The 19,991-nt window shown below is 38.7% G+C and overlaps 2 protein-coding genes across 5 annotated transcripts in view; one reads left to right on the forward strand and one right to left on the reverse strand.

The window, feature by feature from the left end:
• Window positions 1-19,991, reverse strand: part of LOC144022599 (metalloreductase STEAP4-like) — a 90,720-nt gene that overhangs the window by 66,780 nt on the left and 3,949 nt on the right. For all 3 annotated transcript variants that reach the window (XM_077527519.1, XM_077527520.1, XM_077527521.1), the window contains exon 3: window positions 18,590-18,638. The gene's annotated coding sequence lies outside the window, so the exon portion shown is untranslated. The remainder of the gene's footprint in view (window positions 1-18,589; window positions 18,639-19,991) is intronic.
• znf804b (zinc finger protein 804B) overlaps window positions 1-19,991 on the forward strand; it is a 79,177-nt gene that overhangs the window by 39,766 nt on the left and 19,420 nt on the right. The gene's annotated exons all lie outside the window — the stretch shown is intronic.

Genomic DNA, 19,991 nt, shown 5'->3' on the forward strand with positions numbered 1-19,991 from the left:
ACATTACATTGAATTATATGGTCTTACGAATAATTAGTAGGGCTATGCACGAATGTGTGGTGACACATTGTGTCATATGGTCAGAGTAGCGCATGTGTAGTGTGAAAAGTGTGAAAAGTTAGTGCGCGTATGGGAATATTTAGCTGGCTATCGAGCATTAAATTCAACTGTTAATCGGTCAATAAAGCCCAGCTAGACAGTGTATCAACACTGTTAGCCTCTCTAACTATCACAGCAGCATACAAAGAGGGTTGGACGCTGGAACGCTGTCGCAGAGCAAATACAAAAATACCTAGGTTAGCTTAGTGCTAGCTAGCAGCGACTATAGCGCAAGTGGATGGATCTATTGTTCCAAAAGGATAAGTAGTTCAGAAAATGGATGAATGGTAGGAAGAACAGTCAGGATTCTGCTGTTGGACGGTGTTCGGATCATGGAAGTTAAAGTAGGTTATTAAAAATGAAACACTTTCAATACGATTGATGCGGCTACATTACCGTCGCTTGTCGGTACACTCCGATATGTTTTTAAAAAAGTGAATACGAGACCATCTTATGATGTAGGTAAAGGCACTGTGGACATGATTTTTGGCAAAAGTACAATTAGTAACCCATTCCAATTGATTCGGAATTCGGTGGTTTAATCGTAAATAAATGTGAGTTTGAATTTGCAGTACAAGTCCGAGCCCTAATAATTATGGTATGTGAAGACACTGTTCATGCTTGTGATTTTTCACACTAACTATCAACAATGATATAACAAGCTAGGAAACAGATAAATATCATTTTTTGTTTCAAATAGAACAAATGCGGTCCTTGTCGGCGGGACCATCGTCTTCCTCCAGCCATTCCACATTTCTCTATTGTACTTCTTCTCATTTCTCTAGCACATTCATTTTTCATGAGTACAACCTTTGACTCCTAATGTGTGTAGTGTGTGTGTGTGTGTGTACACAGTATCCATATATTGGAGTTGGTGTGTGTTTTGTGTGATAGAAATGCAGTAATATTGAGGAATGTTAATGAAAAATCCTTCAAGGAATTTTCCATTCAATATATTCAACTTTTTATTTATTGGTTCCTTATTCTGCTTTTCTACACAGCAACACTCAAGCAAATTTACTCTGACAGTGTAACTTTTATCTGCATGTTTGATTGAACACTGGAAATTTAACACTGATCGATTTGCTGGATTTGTGCATCATCATTTGCATACTGTATAGTGATGGATTTGGGGATACATATATAGCTCCATTTATGCATTATCTCTTCCTTGCACTTGCGGGTGTCCATGTTGCACATCTTTCCACCTGTGTGTTTGAATGCCGGCGGCGATGTGTGCGTCTACGCGGCTGACATGCAGCACCGGGTTAAGAGCAGCTCAGACAAATTAATTATCTCTCCTCTGGAGGAGGGATGATTCAGTGAGCGAGGGAGACGCTGTGAACCAGCACCCTCTGGTTGAGCGCAAGCCAACAAATTACTCCCCAGTCCAGGAGAGACCGAGGGGCTCCCTCGGAATAAAGCAACCTGGAATTCAGCCTCAGTTTGATCTTTAGATCCGCCTTGCACACAGACACACGCTACATGTGCAGCTTTATGAAAATAACTGGCGAAAAAAAGAAGATGTGCGGGCATTTTGCATTCGCACATCAAAGTGGGTGAAGACTTTCACTGGGTATGAGTTCGTCTCACCTCCCTAAAAACTGATGACATAAGATCAAGACTTTCAAGTATTGCATTGCTTTGCCATCCAGCGAATGGCTTTGCCATGGAGCTTTTGCGCTGCTGGATGTAGCACGACACTAATGCAGGATACTGTAGTTCAAAAGCCCAACTAAAAAGAAGCGGAATAATTATTCCAAACACGGCATGCACATTCCAAATTGGCTTATATACTTAAAATAGTCATTCCCGGAAAAAGATGTATCTGGAGGTGTGAGGGTAAGAAAAAAATGGGACACTTTCATTTACCAAAAAGTTAATTCCGCCTCAGGATTCATTTTACAATTTCATGGTGTTATTTTTAAATAGATTCTAAATGCCCTGAGAATGACTGGCGACGCAAGGTCAGGTGGGATCACGGCTGAGTTACCCGCAAGTTGTATAGAAAAATGAACATGTCTGAATGTCAAGGTCAGGTCAGCCTCTCAACCTTGAGGTTTCCCATCTGCCCACTGTCAGAGCTCCCTGAGGGGAACCACGGGCATGTGGAGGAAGGGTCATTGTCGGGTGAAGGATTTATAGGTGAAAACACTGACTGAACCAACACATCATTAAGTCTTAAAGGGATAGTTCAGATTTTTTTTTACATGAATCTCTATTTCATCCTCACCTCTAGTATGTGCGATCAGCACTCACTTACCCTTGACAGCGTTCTGTGACACGAGTTCTGGTCCGGTGTTGGACGAGAGGACAGTAGTCTGGCTATCGTCACGGAAATAAAGCGTTTTTTTTTTCTAAAAACAATTTGTGTTCAAAAGAGTGATACATTTGCATCACAAACTCTCTCGTAAAAAAAAGTCAGACGCCATTACCGCCGGGCACTACTTTTCTGTTCGTTCGTATCACTGCACGTCGCCCTGTAGACAGCTAATAGACACGCACTAATCTACAAGTTGATAGTCTTTTGGAAGGCGGAAGGCACGACTATCAGCTGTCTACAGGGGTGATGCGAGAGTTTTGTGATGCAAATGTATCACTCTTTTGAACACAAATTGTTTTTTAGAAGAAAAACACTTTATTTCCGTGACGATAGCCAACTTGCCGGACTACTCTCCTCTCGACCAACACTGGACCAGAACTCGTATCACAGAAACGCTGTCAAGGGTAAGTCAGTGTTGATCGCACATACTGGAGTTGAGGATGAAATAGAGATTCATGTCAAAAAATTCGAACTATCCCTTTTAGGCCCAGATACACCAATCCAACGTCGGCCTAACCCCTGTGGCGTCGGCACGTCGCGTAGAAGAATTACATAAAAACAGCACATGGGCGAGAATTCCCCTCCATACCATCGGCGGCGGTAGTCATCATTCCGAAAGGCAACCGGTATATAAAACGTAAACCAGGGGTGTCCAAACTACGGCTCGGGGGCCATTTGCGGCCCGCCGTCCATTTTTTAGTGGCCCGCGACATATGCTAAAAATGGCATTTGACTCAGTTCAAATAAAATAAAAACAAAAATGTTTCGAGATGGTCAAAGTAAGAAGGGAGGGTATCGAAAAACACAGGTGCTATTAAAGTTTACTTTAGTTAACTAAAACTAACGAAAAAAACTAAAATTCAAAACAACAATTTCGTTAACAAAATAAAACAAAAACGAAGATGCTTTTTTAAAAAAGAAAACTAACTGAAACTACATTTTACGTTTACAAAACTAACTAAAATAAAACTAACTATAATTATAGCAAAAATGTCCTTCGTTTTAGTCTGTGGTGATGAATTTCATGCATAAGCCTTTAGTGATGATTTTAAATGCAATTTTTAGTAGATTAATTTTGATATAAAACGGAATAATGACGTTGCGCCCACGGTGTTTTTTAAATATTGCGCACAAGTAATACACATTAAAAAAAAAGCAAAAAAACTAAAACTAAACTAAAACTAAGCATTTATTAAAGAACTAAAACTAATAAAAAACTAATAGAACCACTCTGAAAACTAATTAAAACTAACTAAATTTAAACTAAATTTGTCGGTTCAAATGCGGTGGGTACAGCAGGGTGACGATGCGCAAAATGAGCGAAAAAAAATATGGTCCAGGCTTTCCATGAGTATTGTTTATCCGCGTTCGTCACTTCCTCTTCTTGCACCGTGCGCTGATTCGCTAGCTAACAGCCAATCACAGTGATCAAATACCCACGACAAATTTGCTGGTAACGCCCCCCCCCAACCGACGTATTCAAACTCGATCCGACGTTACGACAGTAATTTACGGGTATATACTGATCAGACGGCCTAACACTGTCCCAACAACATCTTAACGATGGCTCACTGGTATCTCAAGGCACCACTGTGTAGTCTTCTTGCAGATGCATTGTTTAGCTCTGTGAATGTACTTAATGTTTGGGTCAAACAACTGCATGTGAAAGTAAAAATAGGCCAATTTGAAAGTTGGTATCATTAAAACATTGTGTGCAGTGTTTTCTGTCCACATAAAGTATAACACATAAAGGGAAAGTTCCATCATTATGGTGTTCTCATACTCATATATTACAGCTTCACGCTAGAAGGTTGTGATAATGTAGAGCTGGTGGTGTATCCGTAACGATCTCCACTAGCTGGAGGAATCAAAATGCAGATCCTAATAATTTATTCCGTTTGTCCCAAGCAGCCTTTACAATGGAGTCAACAATCCGCTGCAATTATCATGAGCCGCAGCAGGATTTTTTTTTTTTTTTACAGATTGAAGATGCCAGGCGCTCAGCTTAACAGAAAGTGTTTGCTGTGCGCCGCAGGGACGGCAGCCTCGCAGAGGTCCGCGTGTCCCCCCCCCCCCCCCCCCCCCCACTCCGCTAACAGCCACCAAGATTTGGGCAAGCAGCCTGCTCCCTCTGTCTGTTTACGTATGTCACTTTGGCGTGATTGTCTTTCAATATGTTGCGGCGGTGCAGCGGTGCATGCTGAGAGGAGTACGCGGAGGATTAGTCATGACACAAAAATGGGGGAAGCAGGTGTAGAGACGGTATGAAAGGGAACCCCCCACACTTCAGTATAAATGAGTTTGTGTGTGTCACCATTTTATGGGCATTCATTACTTCTTCCACTTTCACTCTGCCGTCAACCCCACAGGCAAGCCGTAAACACATACTCTGGAACTGCTTCCCTTTGCTACTTATTTTCCCTCCCTGACATTTCTGCTGCTGGCTCCATTTCTCTGCTCATGTTCGGCAGCTCCGCACGTGTTTGCGTGGGGGATTCTTCGGAATGCATATGCAAAATCCCCCTGTGATCTCGAAAAAGCCACACACACACACACACACAAACCAGGCTTGCAAGGATATGGGACTTCTTGGTTTGAGCCAAGTTTACGTATCCCACCGAGGTGTGACGACAAGGTTAACGTTGGAAAAGCTAAAAAGAGCAACTAATCCGAGCCGTGACAAATCACGAAACAAGCCAAATTCTTATTTGTGTGTACGTCGGAAAAAATAGCATGTTAGTTATGCAAATAAGTGTCATCGGCCAAGGAGGAGGCAGAATTCCCAGGCCTGATGAGTGGCTTAATGATTCATCAGCCTAGCTCAGGCAGGCATCAATAATGGATAACAGAGTGGGACATGCAGGATTGCTCGCCCCTTGATTAAAGTGCTCCGCAACCCAACGCCTCACTTCTTCCCTCTTCTCAGCCCTCGTCGGCGATAATAAATACGAAAATGACACACAAGCACCCTAACACACCCACATGCGCCACCTTCTCAATTTATTTCCATATAGCTTAATGTCATCTCACCTCTCACATACTTAATAAGCTCTCATCCGCTCCTCATCTCCTGCCTCTATTTCTTTGGTCTTAATCCAGTCAAGCCACTGGGGGAAAAAAAATCAAAAAAATCTTTGCGGAGCAGTTTTGCGAAACAATGACAATTTTCTGACTGTAGCACAATGATTTATTTATTTATTTATTCATGTATTTATTTATTTAATTATTTATTTAATTATTTAACTCATTCACTCCCAGCCATTTTCACAGAAACAATCCCGTTCGCTCCCGGCTGTTTTACTGGATTTTGACTGATTTTTCAAGGCCCACAGAATATTGTGTTCAATTGATATAAAAGCATGGAACCTACCAAAAGAAAGATTAAAGTCTCTTTTTACAAATCTATTTAAAATTGTCAGTAATTAAGCTTTTTTTCTAGATTGTCCTGGTTGATCTCCTTTGCTCTGCTGCTATCTGCTGGTCGTTTGTGTAATAACTACCATTTCTGTAACCGTTCTTTGCAGTTAAGAGGCTGCATCAAAGCATTCTGTATGCTCTAGCATTAAAAAAAAAAAAAAAAAAAAAAAAAAAAAAAAAAAAAAAAAAGTATAAATACGTCTTTGGGACACTTACATTTAAAAACGTATTTACACGTTATTGGGAGCAAATGAGTTAAGCATCAAAATATCACATTATAGCTTGATTGTTTTTTTCTACTTTTTTATTTCTCAAATCACCTTTGTGTATAGCAGCAAACTTTATTTTCTTGTCTAGAAGCAAAGCTAAATTGTGGTTTTATTTTGTTTTTTAATCTTATAGTGCAGACCTCAAAAGTCAAAGTCAAAACTCAATCTATCGTGAAAACAAATAACATTACTGATAAATTATAAACATTACATACAATATTATTTTTACACAAGTGTCCAATGTTCTGGTTAAGTTAGCTAGCTAAGCTAGCTGTGTCACTCTTAGGTTAGCTTAGCATTTAGCATGGCTTCTCCGTCTTTTCTCATCATCCCTTTGTGAGTATGACACATTTATATCTTATTTGCAGCCACACAGGTGATGATTACTGACTTAGGAGAGATTCCACAATGTGTTTAGGTGCACTAATTGCCAGCCAAAGCTGTTGCTAGCAAGCTGCTTCTGCCTAAGTAGTACACCACCGACTAGCCGCGACAGGTGATGAGAGCCCAGCGAAGCTTTTTAGGCCCGTCTCCGGCGTTTGATTATCAGTTTTCCTTTTCAGTGTGGTAAAATGTGTAGCAAAATGCTAATTTTGACCCACAAACTGCAAAAGCACTCATTTCGAGCTTTGCCAGTCATACTAAAAAGGAGTGATGGATGGAGAGGCAAGGACAGGGTCATCACACATCCCGCTTTTCCGGGACAGTCTCAGTCCCAGGTAGACCCTAACAGGCTTGTTTTCGTCATACTGAAATTACAATTACTACGTGTCTAAGAATCATGGGATATGTAGTCCTCCTAGCCTAACGCTGTGGTCGCCGGTCAGACCCAACACAAGTTGAGCTTTTCTGGCGGCATATTTCCAATGTTAAAATGCAGGACCGCACATGAGGTAAACGGCACGAACGGACTGATCAAAAATGGTGGAATAATGGTGCGTTCATTGACTTGTTTAACACTCTTAAACTGTCAATCAAGATAGCTTTTAGCATTAGCTTAAACAATAACCCAACCACCGGTCACCAGATTGAGCAGATTAAATTAGTTATAAATAGTTTGCGGTGAGAATTTATTGTATATTTGATTTTCAGTGAAATTCTACCATCCGGTTTTGAATTTTGAAAATCTGGTCACACAAGGCGGGTTGATACTCGAGCAACAATAAAGAAGAAAGCAGCAAATGAATGCTTCACGCCGCCACAGAAATCTCTCTGGGGATGGAACATGAACACACCGACGATAGGGGAGTTTTTACAGCTGCATGTGGGTGTTAAATCTTCATCTATTAGAAGACATAAACCTCTAACCCAGAGCTACACGGCCATACATACTAATGCAGCCGTACACAGGGCTGGATAGAAGTTGGGGACCATCGCGACATGCGGCGTGAAAGGGAAAGAAAGATAGAGACAGGGAGCTGCTGAGCGAGTCCTGGTGGGATTTTAGTTCCCCGAGCCAGCACAAGGTCTTAACTGCTTCAATCTCCGAGCGCGGCTGTAACAAAGTTGGACTGTTGTGCATGGCAGAGCGTCTGCGGCGGCTTTGTGAGCGCGCGTGTGTGTGTGTCCTGTATGAGTGGGAGCACAAGGGAACATTTCTTTTCAGCTTTGGTGTCATTACCCATCCACACGGCCTCTCTCCAATGTGCTAAAGAAAAGATTGCTCACTTACTGGACACACTCTTGTTATCCCTTTTTAGCACAAATGGACCCCATGGAGCAAGTGTACACACACATGTACCATGTGCATACAGGGCAACACTAAACAGTCACCAGAGGTGGAAGATTTTGTTTATATTGTTAATGGATTCATATACGGTATACACACAATGTCTGTCCATTGATTCACGTACACATATTCAATTCATCTATTGATATAAACATTAATCTATACAAAATAAATAAATAAATAAATAAATGAGAGCAAGGTAGTAAAGCATCTGAAAATGTTTTCCACTAGTAATGCTTCTTCAACTCAACTGAAAGGGGAAAAAAGAAATCTTTTCAACAGGAAAAGTAAAAATAAACAAGATAATATGATCACCTCCATTTTTTTCCAAGCCACTGTTATAAGAGAGTATACACATTTGTACAACCACTCTATATTAGTTGTTAATTTTTAGGTTGTCTTCATTAAAAATAAAAAAAATAAAAAAAATCTTATTACATTATATAGGACTTTTTATATTTTGTATGTGTATAACCACATACCTGATATCAATTGACGACCACACAATAACATGTCTGCCTATACTCAATGTAAATAGATCCACAAATACACTTAATAGCCTGTTAACGTACTGTCTTGGGGGAAGTCAATGACCAAATGGAAAACGTGCCGATGTAAAGCATTGAAAGATATACTAATTAAAAAAAATACATATATAAAGACTATAGAGTGCATAAGATGTATGTATTGCATTCACTTGAAAAAAAAGCACCTGTTTTTCTGAGTAATTTTGGGGGAAAAAAATAGAAAAACAGAAAGTAAAATATTACAAAAAACAGAAAAAAAATATTCTGAAAGACAGAAAAAACAGAAAACCAGAAAAAAAACTATTCCTTAAAAGAGAAAAATATTTATTAAAAAAAAAAAAAAACAGAAACAGAAACAGGAAAAAAAATCAGGAAAACAAAGAAAAATATTCCAAAAACAGAAAAATACTCTGACAAACAGAAGGAAAAAAATCAGAAAACCAAAAAAAAAAGAAAAAAAACTATTCCTTAAAGCACAGGTCTCAAACTCCAGTCCTCGAGGGCCGCAGTCCTGCATGTTTTAGATGTTTCTCTCCTCAAACACACCTGATTCATCAGCAAGCTCTGCAGGAACCTGATAATGATCCTCTTTATATGATTCAGCTGTGTTTGAGGAGAGAAACCTCAAAAACATGCGGGACTGCGTCCCTCGAGGACTGGAGTTTGAGACCTGTGCCTTAAAGAGAAAAATATTACAAAAAAAAAAACCCAGACAAATATAATGAAAAAATATTTGAAAAGGAAAAACTAAAAATAAATTAAAAAAAAAAATCAACAACAAAAAGACTAAGATTTTTTTTCCCCAAGTGAATGCAATGCGCTTCCATATAAAGGACGCATAATTCCTCGATTCCTCAATCTCAACAACTGTCCTCACTCCCCCTTCTCATTCCAGCCCAGCCCCCTCCCTTCCATTCCAGAAGTTCCTGAGTTGGCCCGATTTAGCCCAGCGTTAAGAATGTTGCATGTAATCTCTAAATCGCATTAATCTTGTTTCCCAAATCTCCTTTGCCTCCCAACACTGATTACCTTCATCTTCTTAACTTGTCTTCCTTTTCATTGGTGTCGTCACTCTGAGATGTCAGATTAGAGTCCCAGTTTGATCGCGTCACAAGACACAGATACAATCCTCTCTGAGGTTGTCAATCAGCAAAGAGGGTGTGTTTGAGCACGCAGTCACAGATGGGAGGTTTTCAAGCATGCCTTTAGTGTGAATATCAAGAGGGTGTGCTTCATTTTATGCCATTTGCCAGAAAGTACTTAACGCTGGACATGACATTTTGCGAGAGCCGAAAGAAGGCTGATGGAAGGATATTCAAGATCCTGTCAAGGTCTGCAAGAACACAGCAAAGAAAGCGACAGACATAGCAAGAAAGTGGATCATTGTTGAGGAGCAGGAACAAAAAAAACGAAAGGTGAAAAGAAAACATGGGCACCATCTATAGGTTGCCGCTTTTATGCGGCAATAGACTGAAGTTGCATATCTTTCCCCTGCCTCAAATCTACTGTGGCGGTAGCATCAGGGGAAAACGAGAACAAAAACAGGCCCCATGCAGAGCATAATTACAGTATACATGCTCTGTCTGAGAGACCAAGAGACAAGCTCACGGCTACATCCTTTACACTCGCCGTCCTTTGTCTTTCTGTAATTGCTTTTATAGTGTTCGCCTTAATGTGCTCAGAGAAGAGCAAGGAAAAGCAAAAATTGCCTTTCAGAGAAACAAATACAAGTCCCTAAAGAGCGCAGTGAGCGAGTGGAGGGGGGAAATGATAAATAGACTGGAAAAAACGCTGACCATAGTTGAAGGTATTTTAGGAATTTGAATACAGTAGTTGCTTTGCAACAGGATAATTATCGTTTTGGGTTTTTCTTTATAATTTGTTTTTATTTACTTGTTTTTAATTGCCGTATTTTCCGCACCTAAGAGCCATCAATTTTTTCAAAAATATAATACGGCGCGCCTTATATATGGATCAATAGTGAGCCGCAACAGGTCTCGCTGTCAAGACGCTATCGGTGACGCTCATGTGCCGAAGATCCCGCCATCTTGGATCGCTAGCTAATACTAATACTTTACCTCAGAGAAAATAATAAAACAGCTGTTTATTCACTTTGGAGTTGTCAGAAAGCTGGTTTGTAATCTATTCATAAAGTTTGACTGACCTATCTGACTGTTTTGTTGGCATTCCCTTTAGCGCAGCACCATCTAATGGATGCATAACGTAACCCCAGCCTCTACTGTAGCACCTTATATATGAAAAATGTTTTAAAATATATCATTCATTGAAGGTGCGCCTTATAGTGCGGAAAATACGGTAATTTCGAGTCGGTCACTTTTATTAGTTTCTATTGTTTTTAATGAATTCATTCATTTTAGTCAAGTTTGTATTAGTTTTACAGAGTGTAATCATGTGACATGTTGCCCCACCATTGGGTAAGTTGTCTCAACTTATGAGGTAAGATGTCACAAAATATAGTGAGGGAAAAAATTATTGCTGTTCCCTTTTGTTAAATCAAAATGAACAGTGAAGAAAGGCGCAGAAAATGTTTATGAACTTGAAAAATTTGTTGAACATCATACAATTTGATTGGTTGAGAAGATGATTGTAACGTGACAACTTACCCTTGTGACAACAAGCCCCCGACATTTAAAATAAATGATTGATGCTTTTTTTTTTTCGAATCAATTTTAGTGTTATTTCATTAGTTTTCACAAAAACTATAATAATTTTGCTTTCCACCAAGCTAAAATAAAAAAAAAAAAAGTGCAGCCACTCCAAATGAAGAGTCATGTCTGTTTATCTTGTCCCACACACTATGAGAAGTGGATTTTGGCACACAACAGAGCTGATCAATGATAGCGTGCACTGCATACAGAAGGCACCTGTAAAGGAGAGATAAAGCGGGATGTTCAGATGGACGAAAAGGAAGGCGAACGGATGTGGGAATAGATCCGCGGCTCACTAGGAAGGTTCTTTGGACTCACATTTTGATGGACAGGGAATTAAATGCTGATCGCGAGCTGAGTGATCTTTTTGGTCGGTGCCTTGGGACTTATCGTGGATTTATGATTTGTGCTTCAGCCCAGCGCAACAAAAAAAGAGGCTCTTTTTTTTTGTGCCCCTTTTCTCGTTTAAAGTGAACAGCATATGGGTCTCATCTGATCCAATACAAGAATTATAGCGAACTTTTTCTTTACAAAGATAATATTGCTCAAAATGTTTATTATCGTGGTTGGAGTTTGAGGTGGTTTACAACTAAGTTGAGATATTTTTTGTATGTATACATTTCCTTATTTAGCTTAGCTTAGTTGCTAATGCTAGGCCTACTGCAGCAGGCGACATACAGTATTATACAATTTCATCATAATGAAGTAGTTTTTTTAACGTCTCTAATTAGTGTCTGGACTTGTTTTCAGGACATTCGTGGTGTAGACGTCCCTGATAATAGTTTGTGACGCCAATATAAACGGTCCAAATACGAGCCAGCAAGTCAGCTGTTAAAACTCATTTGCTCCCAAAACCGTATAAATACGTTCTATTTTTAAGTGTCCCAAAGACGTATTTATGCTTTTTTTTTTTTTTTTTTTTTTAAATGCTCGATCATACAGAAGGCTTTGATGCAGCCTCTCAACAGCAAAGAACGGTTGAGGAAATGGTAGTTATTACTCAAACGGCCAACAGGTGGCAGCAGAGTATAAGAGATCAACCGGGGCCATGTTGAAAAACAGCTCAATTACTCAAAATTCTAAACAGATTGTGAATAATGATGAAACTTAGCTATATTCAAATGCTAATTGCTGCAAAACGGAAACAAATAGAGATATACTTTTTTTCCTGATTAAAAAAAATATATACTTTAATCTTTCTTTTGGGCGGTTCCATGTTTTTATAGCAATAGAACACAATATTCTGTGGGCCTGACAAACTCACTCAAAATCAAGTAAAACAGCCGGGAGTGAAGGAGATTGCTTCCGTGAAAGTGGCTGGGAGTGAATGAGTTAAGCCACAACACGCTGACAGAACAAACTTCAAAATAAAAGCCAGACAAGGCATTGATGTCCATATATTAGGGTGACCATATTTTGAACTCCTAAAAAATTGGACACTCAGCCCGGCATCGAGATACGTTAATGAAACTCAAAAGTTTATTGAAAGATGCCATAACATTATAACTATTTTAACGTATGTTCCTCTGTATGGGTTGAAAATAAAACTAAAATCATAACTCGCTTTTAAAGTCTAACATGACGAATAAATAATGGCATAATGCTCTATGCCTAAACTTTTTTGCTCCCACAGGGGATCGAACCCACACTGCGTCCACATCTTCGGTTTGGGAGTGCAGAGCGCTGACCTACTATTGTCTTAAAAAATAAAAAATAAAAAAAATAAATTAAAAAAAACGGATACAGTAGACATTGCCGTTATCTAGGAAAAATAAAAACTATGCAAAAAAAAATAGGCCCCCAAATATAAGTTATTTGTTACAGTCCATGCATGATTTCTCAGTTGTATTGAACTCTGACATATGCCATGGAAAACCCATTGAGAATTGAATATACTGTAACATGAAATCAAATATTGTTTCCAAATGTCTGCGATGCAAAGTTTGAGGACCAAATCGGAGGAGGTGCACCCGGCTACAAAGGGCACCGTGTGCATTAGCAAATATAATCTGCTCATCATTTATTCATTCAGTTTGTTTCATGCATGCTGCTCAACCTCAAAGGTCAGCGAGAAGCGCAATGTTTTTCTTTGTGTCGGGCAAGAAACAACAAAACAGAAGAGGAGCATATGAGCAACAAGGCTTGTGCGGCTGTTCTTCACTCTGCCGTCCTCCTCCCGCCGCGATTACAACTCGCGCCATCGCACTTGTGGGCTTTACAGGCGTCAAAGCCATTTTTAAAATTAGTGACAAATCGAGATGAACTGCTGAGTGACGTTCCGACTACATTTGTTTATCTGCGTCATAAAGAATCGTCACGGAGAGCTCGTTGCTTTTCTGCATGTTTACGATTATTGAACACGCGGCGCGAAGAGGCGCTCCGGCTGGATTTATGCAAGAGGAGCCTTTATCACACTCGCCGAGCTTCAAATTATTATCGACTTTAGCGCGGCTTCATCTTTCACCTCGGCCGCTGGGCTGTGAGACACTGATGGAGGTGCAAATGTCTTTTTTTCCATCATTCTGTCGCTTTTTTTTAAGCTTGCAGTCCCAACATTTACTTTTCTCCAGTTCTTGACATGTTCTCAAAATACTTGGTGGCAATGTGCTTCCACTGTGCTTTTTACACCAAGTACAACCTAAAAAAAAATACACAGCTCTCCAAGTCCCTTTATGAGCAGCCACGTGCATATATAATAGGGACGTAATGATAATGGAAATTTGATATCGCGATATTAAAACTGCCAAACTATCGTCGTCGTCATGTCACCATATTAAAAGCAGCACATCTGTTAAAAATGCCACGTTGATTTCCATTTGTGCAGTTCTAGCACCCTCTGGTGGCTAGTTTTTCATTGTAGTTAAATTTTTATACGGCATGTTTTGGCCCTTCTATGTTTAAAATCCACGCTAATCGTCAGATGAAGGTGAATGTAATATGCTCGCGAATCGAGTCAATATGTGGAAGAACTCAATGTGCGTTTTTATTAGCAAGTAAATACCTCAATATTAAGTGTTATTAGGGATTGTAGGTTATGTGCATTGCTGCTATGTACAAAAGCACAACATTGCACTTTTTTTTTTTTTTAAGTACGAGCACTCTTTTTTTTTTTTTTTTTTAACAATGTTGTGACCTTTATTAATATCTCCAACCTCCCAAAAATATCATGACATTTATTGTACCGTGAGGTTAATATCACAATATAGTATCGCGACATTTGGATATCATTACATCCCTAATACATAGACTACCTGAATTAACAATTTAGATTAAAAAAAAAATAATAATTTAATATTAAAAAAAAAAGTCAGAGTCAAAATTTGTAAGTTGTCAGAAAAAGGGATGAAAGGTAAATTAAAGTTTTTAAAAAATACCTAAAAATGTCCAATAAATGAACATAAAATGTCATACATAAAACGAACATAAATAGAGCAGAGAATTACCATATAATATACGCAAAATTTCCCCCCAAAAAAGTCAGAAAATTTACTTTTTAAAAAGTCAGATCAGAAAATGTTCAATAAGTAACCATAAAATGTCCAAAAACAAAAGAATAATGGCAGAAAATTGCCATAAATTGTTTGTGGAATTGCCCAAAAAGTCAGAAAATTCATGTATTCATATATATATATATATATATATATATATATATATATATATATATATATATATATGTGACTATAAAATGTCTAAACAGATATCCCAAAAATTATCATATAATGTACACAGAATTGCCAAAAAAGTCAGAAGCTTATCCTATTTGCGTGCAGCATTACAGCTAAATTCCACTTCACCATGTTTGCTTTTAACTCTGGTCTCCAGAAATTGAGTCCTACTGGGTTTATATATTCAATTAGCATTTCTGTCATGTATTCATAACTCAAACTATTGAGTGATTCATAGACCAAGAGCAGAATTTTAAAATCTATTCTACAGTTGACTGTGAGCCACTGTAAAGACTTTAAGTCCCTCTAAATGATACTGTCTGCCTCCTCCAGCTAGTTTAATCTTTATTTCTAAGTTTAACATTGTTTACTTAATATCAAGTCTGTCCTTGTGTACATGTTTAGACTGTACAGTATTTGTAATGGAGTGTAATGTTGTAATGTGCAAACATGCAAAACAGTAGCAGACAGAAGCACACAGACAAGACAAAGACATTGACTGGTAAGGGCATGCAGATACTCACGCATCCGTCAAATAAATAACCGGGGGGTAGTGGCCATGAAGGCATAATAAAGGCAGTCAAGGGAGATGCATTAAGGTTGTAAATATCAGCTCATTATCGCTCTGCTGTCTCGTTTGGCACCGTGTGCGTGCGTGTGTGCGTGTGACTTTGTCTAACGGAGATCTTTAGGTCATTACAGTAGCAAACGTGTCATTAGTTCCATAGGGCAGAGAGAGAAAAAAAAAAAAAACAGCATCAAACGTCTGCGTGCATAAATAAATGTGCGTCTGACAGAGACAGATACCAAATAGAAATAGATTAGGAGAGCAAACAAATTTGCCAGAGCAAATGGAATTGTTTCTATTCATTACAGTGTCCAGGCTCGGATGCTAATTATGGATTAAGATAATTAAACGCCTAATTGGGCTTGATAAACACTTATAAATTGCATGCTGAATTGCTATGACAAGGCCCAGACGCAATTAGGAATCATCAGAATTCAACAAACGTCATGAGTTCATCTTTGTGACACTATTTGGCAGCGGCGCAGAAATATTAATTATAAGATAGCATTTTTATTGCAATCGTATGTTATCATATTTGAACTTGACTAGCGTCAGTGTTTCCTTGGCGGGAGGAAGGGAGCCCTCTGCACTTGGAGCGGTTATGGGCCGTGCCTCATGGGATCCTGAGCGGCCATATGTGGCTCCTGCTATTTGCACTGGGGGCTGCATGCCAGTGTTGTGTGACCGCAGTCTGTGATTTGTTCCTGGTGCGGACGGCTCCTTGACATGGTGCTTCCTCACCTGGATGCTCGCATGGACACTCTGCACGCTGCCTTAGGTCATTATGTCATCATTTTAACCTGTGTGAGTGTGTCCGTATGAACAAATTGTAAGAGAAGTGCTTTTTAACTAGACTAAGTGCAATTTCTGGAGAAATTGCGTGGGAATGCTGAAAGCTGAATGCTAAGATTTCAATGCATGTGATATACATTATGAAATAATGACCTCCTAATTACTGGGCAATGCGCTTTACAAACTGTGCCAACGAGCAGTATCAAACACCTGGTAATGATGATAAGTTATATGTATGGAAGTGGGCGTGGAAAGTGACACTTAGAAATAGTTCAATGTCTATCTTATTGAAAATGAATGGGGAAAAGTTGATATTTAACGTTAAATTGTGCAAATACTGTAAGTAATGTGGACTCAGACGATATATGTACCCCGGCAGGCGTGAATTTTTGAAAAAAAAAAAAGTGTGGAGAATAAAAATCACAATAACATATGTAGGAATGCTTCAGCATTCCCATAATAAATGATGGACTTGATGGATTGATTGATGAGTAAATACAGACATATGGACCTGCCATTGTGGCGTAAACCATTTGTACGTATTCGCTAATATATTCAGACATACTTGTAGGCTAAATGTTACCTTTTTTTTTTTGCAGTTTTTCTGCAAGTTTATATAACATTGTACAGGGTAGGCTAGGGCTGTGCAATTAATCAAAATTCAATTACAATTTCAACTAGACTAAGCAATTTCTGGAGAAATTGTGTGGGAATGCTGAAAGCTGAATGCTAATAGCTGAATGCTAATAGCTGAATGCTAATGAAGGAAACAAAGAAACTGTGAAAATTACAAAGTAATTACCTATTAATTACTAGTAATAATAGTAGTAGTAGTAGTAGTAGAAACAGTAGTAGTATTACTAGTAATTATTAAGTAGTAACTTGTTGTTAAATAATTGTGACATTTTATGTAATTGTAATGAACAACAACAAATATAAAACAAACAAAAGAACCAAACTGGAACTAAACTAATAGATCGAAGCATGTGGAGAACATCCAAACTATCATCAGGCCGTGATCCCTCTCAGTGTGGATGAACTCCTCCTGGGCGCCTTTCCTCACAGGGTTCTTCTGTGCCCCGCCATGTTGTGGTTTGCGTGTGTGTATTTTGCTTTTTATTGTGTTATGGATGTTTTAATTGTTCAGCACTTTGAGTTGCATTTAAAAGTATGAAAGGTGCTATATAAATAAAGTTTGATTGATTGATTGATTGATTGATTGATTAGAGTGGCTCATTTCCACTGTTTTTTATTCATTCATCAGTGCTGTTTCCATACTTGTGTAATTCAAGAAAACCTCCATTAATTTATGTGTGTGCTATTTATTCTGTTCTCAACGGTCGTTTTTTTTTTTTTTTCTCTCTCAGTAGACGTTAATATATTTGAAAAGAGAGAGAATCTGATACCACTTTTGTTGCTATTGGACTTTTCTTTTTCCTCCTCGCTTCCCGGATTGATTATGCATGCAGAGCTTTGTTTTGTCCTACTTTTTTTTTTTTTTTTTTTTTTTTGCAAGTTTGGTTCAGAACATAATTCAGCCCTGATCACAATTAGAAACACGTAAAATAGAGAGTAACAAATGCTTCCCTGTAATTTCAGATTCGCCACCACTGTCAAAAGTCTTTGAAGATGTACAAATTGTCACTTCAAATTTTTATTTTTTTTAAAGTTGTGCACACATTTACTTACTGATAAACGGCAGTGGCAGAAGGAAAAAAAAAACTTTTGTTGTATTTGGAATTATTTGTAATGCTAGTCGTATTTTTTAACAAAAGCCACCGCATACACAAAAGGTAATGAAGACGTATGAAGGTGGTGAAAAGGAGGATACATTCTCCACTGCACACTTTCAATCTGCTGCACAAGCCGAGGTCTCTCGCGGGATCTTTTTCATGAATATATTGTATATCATTAGTTTGCAATGCGCACAGAGTCGAAAAAAAGCAGACAGGCCATGTGTAAAACACTTTAAGCGTGACTTTCTCGCCGCAACAGATTAAATTACATCCTTCCCAGTTTTTCTTGATAAGTCCTCCCATTTGTGGCATGGCTGCAGCCGTAAACAAACACGGCACTCCGCTCCCAAAGTGACGACGAGGCCGGAAAACGCATTCAGGCCCGTGGACGTCAACTTGTGCGTTTTCCTCCTCAAATCAGGCTGACAGATGCGCGCTCAAATGTTGTATTTGCATATGGCTGTTGGTGCGTGAAAGTAAAGGAGAACTCATGTTTAGGTTTTACAAATTTAGCGCATCAAGCAGCAGCGTGGCAAGTTGTGACTTTCCGCGCTCCTTTTCTCGTCAACATTTCGACCGACTCCTCTCCAGATAATTACACAATTGCGTATTAGGTTGCGTGAACTCAAACGGGACAAATACACACACGCACTCCTCTCAATCTCATCACAGAGGCAGCACTCAAAGAGAAAGGCCGTTCTGGGTGATTGGATCATTTCCTGGTCATGGCTTTCGGTCTGCCAGAAAGATCGATAAAACACGCACACACAAGCAGGATCAATGTATATTACTTACCTTTCTGCAGAGAATCCTGTAAGACTGCTCACCCACTCGGACTCCAAATCTAATGTGGACAAAAGTATTGAGACACCTTTTAGTCAAGCAGCCTTTTATTTGGCAAGAAACAATATTTATTATATTAAACCTGAAAATGTTACCTCAAACCAATGTGAGTTAATTAAAAGTTTTGTATTGTACAATCATTTTATGGGCTTCATATTTTGAGTTTGTGTTTTCATGACTGCCTCTGCACAAATCCCGATAATCCCTATAATCCGATGAAGGTTTTAAGGTATTAATCTAATGATTCATAACCGCCATGGCACATTAGTGTGTCATGAGAACTTCACTTAATTGGTTAGAAAATTATTATTTATATACGAGCTCTATGGCAGCGACATAATAGTGACAAACAGAACAATTAAATGCTTTTTACATTTTTTTTTTCCACACCATTTTTGTTTGGTGTTTTGCCTTGACGGTTTTCTAAAATAAAATATTTAACTTTATTTATTTATTTATGTATTTATTCATATTCATAGTTTTTTTTTCATTTGGGAAACACTGCAATTAGTCAGTCACGTGTTTAGCTAGAACCACCTCAAACTACATACAGTTTATGTCAGAAAAGTTCCAGGACTGTTGTAAAACAAACAAACAAAAAAACAAACAAACAAGCAAATCTAAATTACTATCTAGAAGTTTTCCCTTTTGATGTAAACAGTCGAAACATCTTGATACATCTTGCTGCAATCATGGAAGGACTCTACCAAGATCCTCCGCAGGTCTGTCGGCCATTTTGATGTCATCCTTGTCTTCAAAACTAGTCCACTCATTTGCTCCCAAAAACGTATAAATACGTTCTATTTTAAATGTATTACGTTTCCCAAAGACGTATTTATACATTTTTTTTGTCTTTTTTTTTTTTTTATGTTAGAGCACACAGAAGGCTTTTGATACAGCCTCTCAACTGCAGAGGTGAAAAAAATAGTAGTGAACAAAAACGATCATCAGGTGGCAGCAGAGTATAATAGATCAACCAGGGCCATGATGAAAACAAGCTGTTTCCCCACAATTCTAAGCAGAGTTGTGAATAACGATGAAACTTAGCTATATTCTAATGCTAATTTCTGCAAAACTTCAATGAGAATGGATGGGAGTGAATGAGTTAACAACCCCCTTAATCATGGGGGGAAAAAAAAAACGAAAAAAAAAACGAATCACACAGAACCAGGCCAGTTAAGTCAGGTGGTTGCTCCAGCACAGCAATGTTCTTCTCACCTAGGAAGTGTCAGATGCTCAGGGCACTCTCACCTCTTCTCACACACTGGGGAAAAAAAAAAAAAAAAAAAAAGCCGCAGGATCTCTTTGAAGATGTGCTGGTTGATCATCTGGACCTCAAGTCATGGAAGGGAAA

Source organism: Festucalex cinctus, chromosome 7 (genome assembly GCF_051991245.1).
Source record: "Festucalex cinctus isolate MCC-2025b chromosome 7, RoL_Fcin_1.0, whole genome shotgun sequence".
Taxonomy (NCBI): Eukaryota; Metazoa; Chordata; class Actinopteri; order Syngnathiformes; family Syngnathidae; genus Festucalex; species Festucalex cinctus.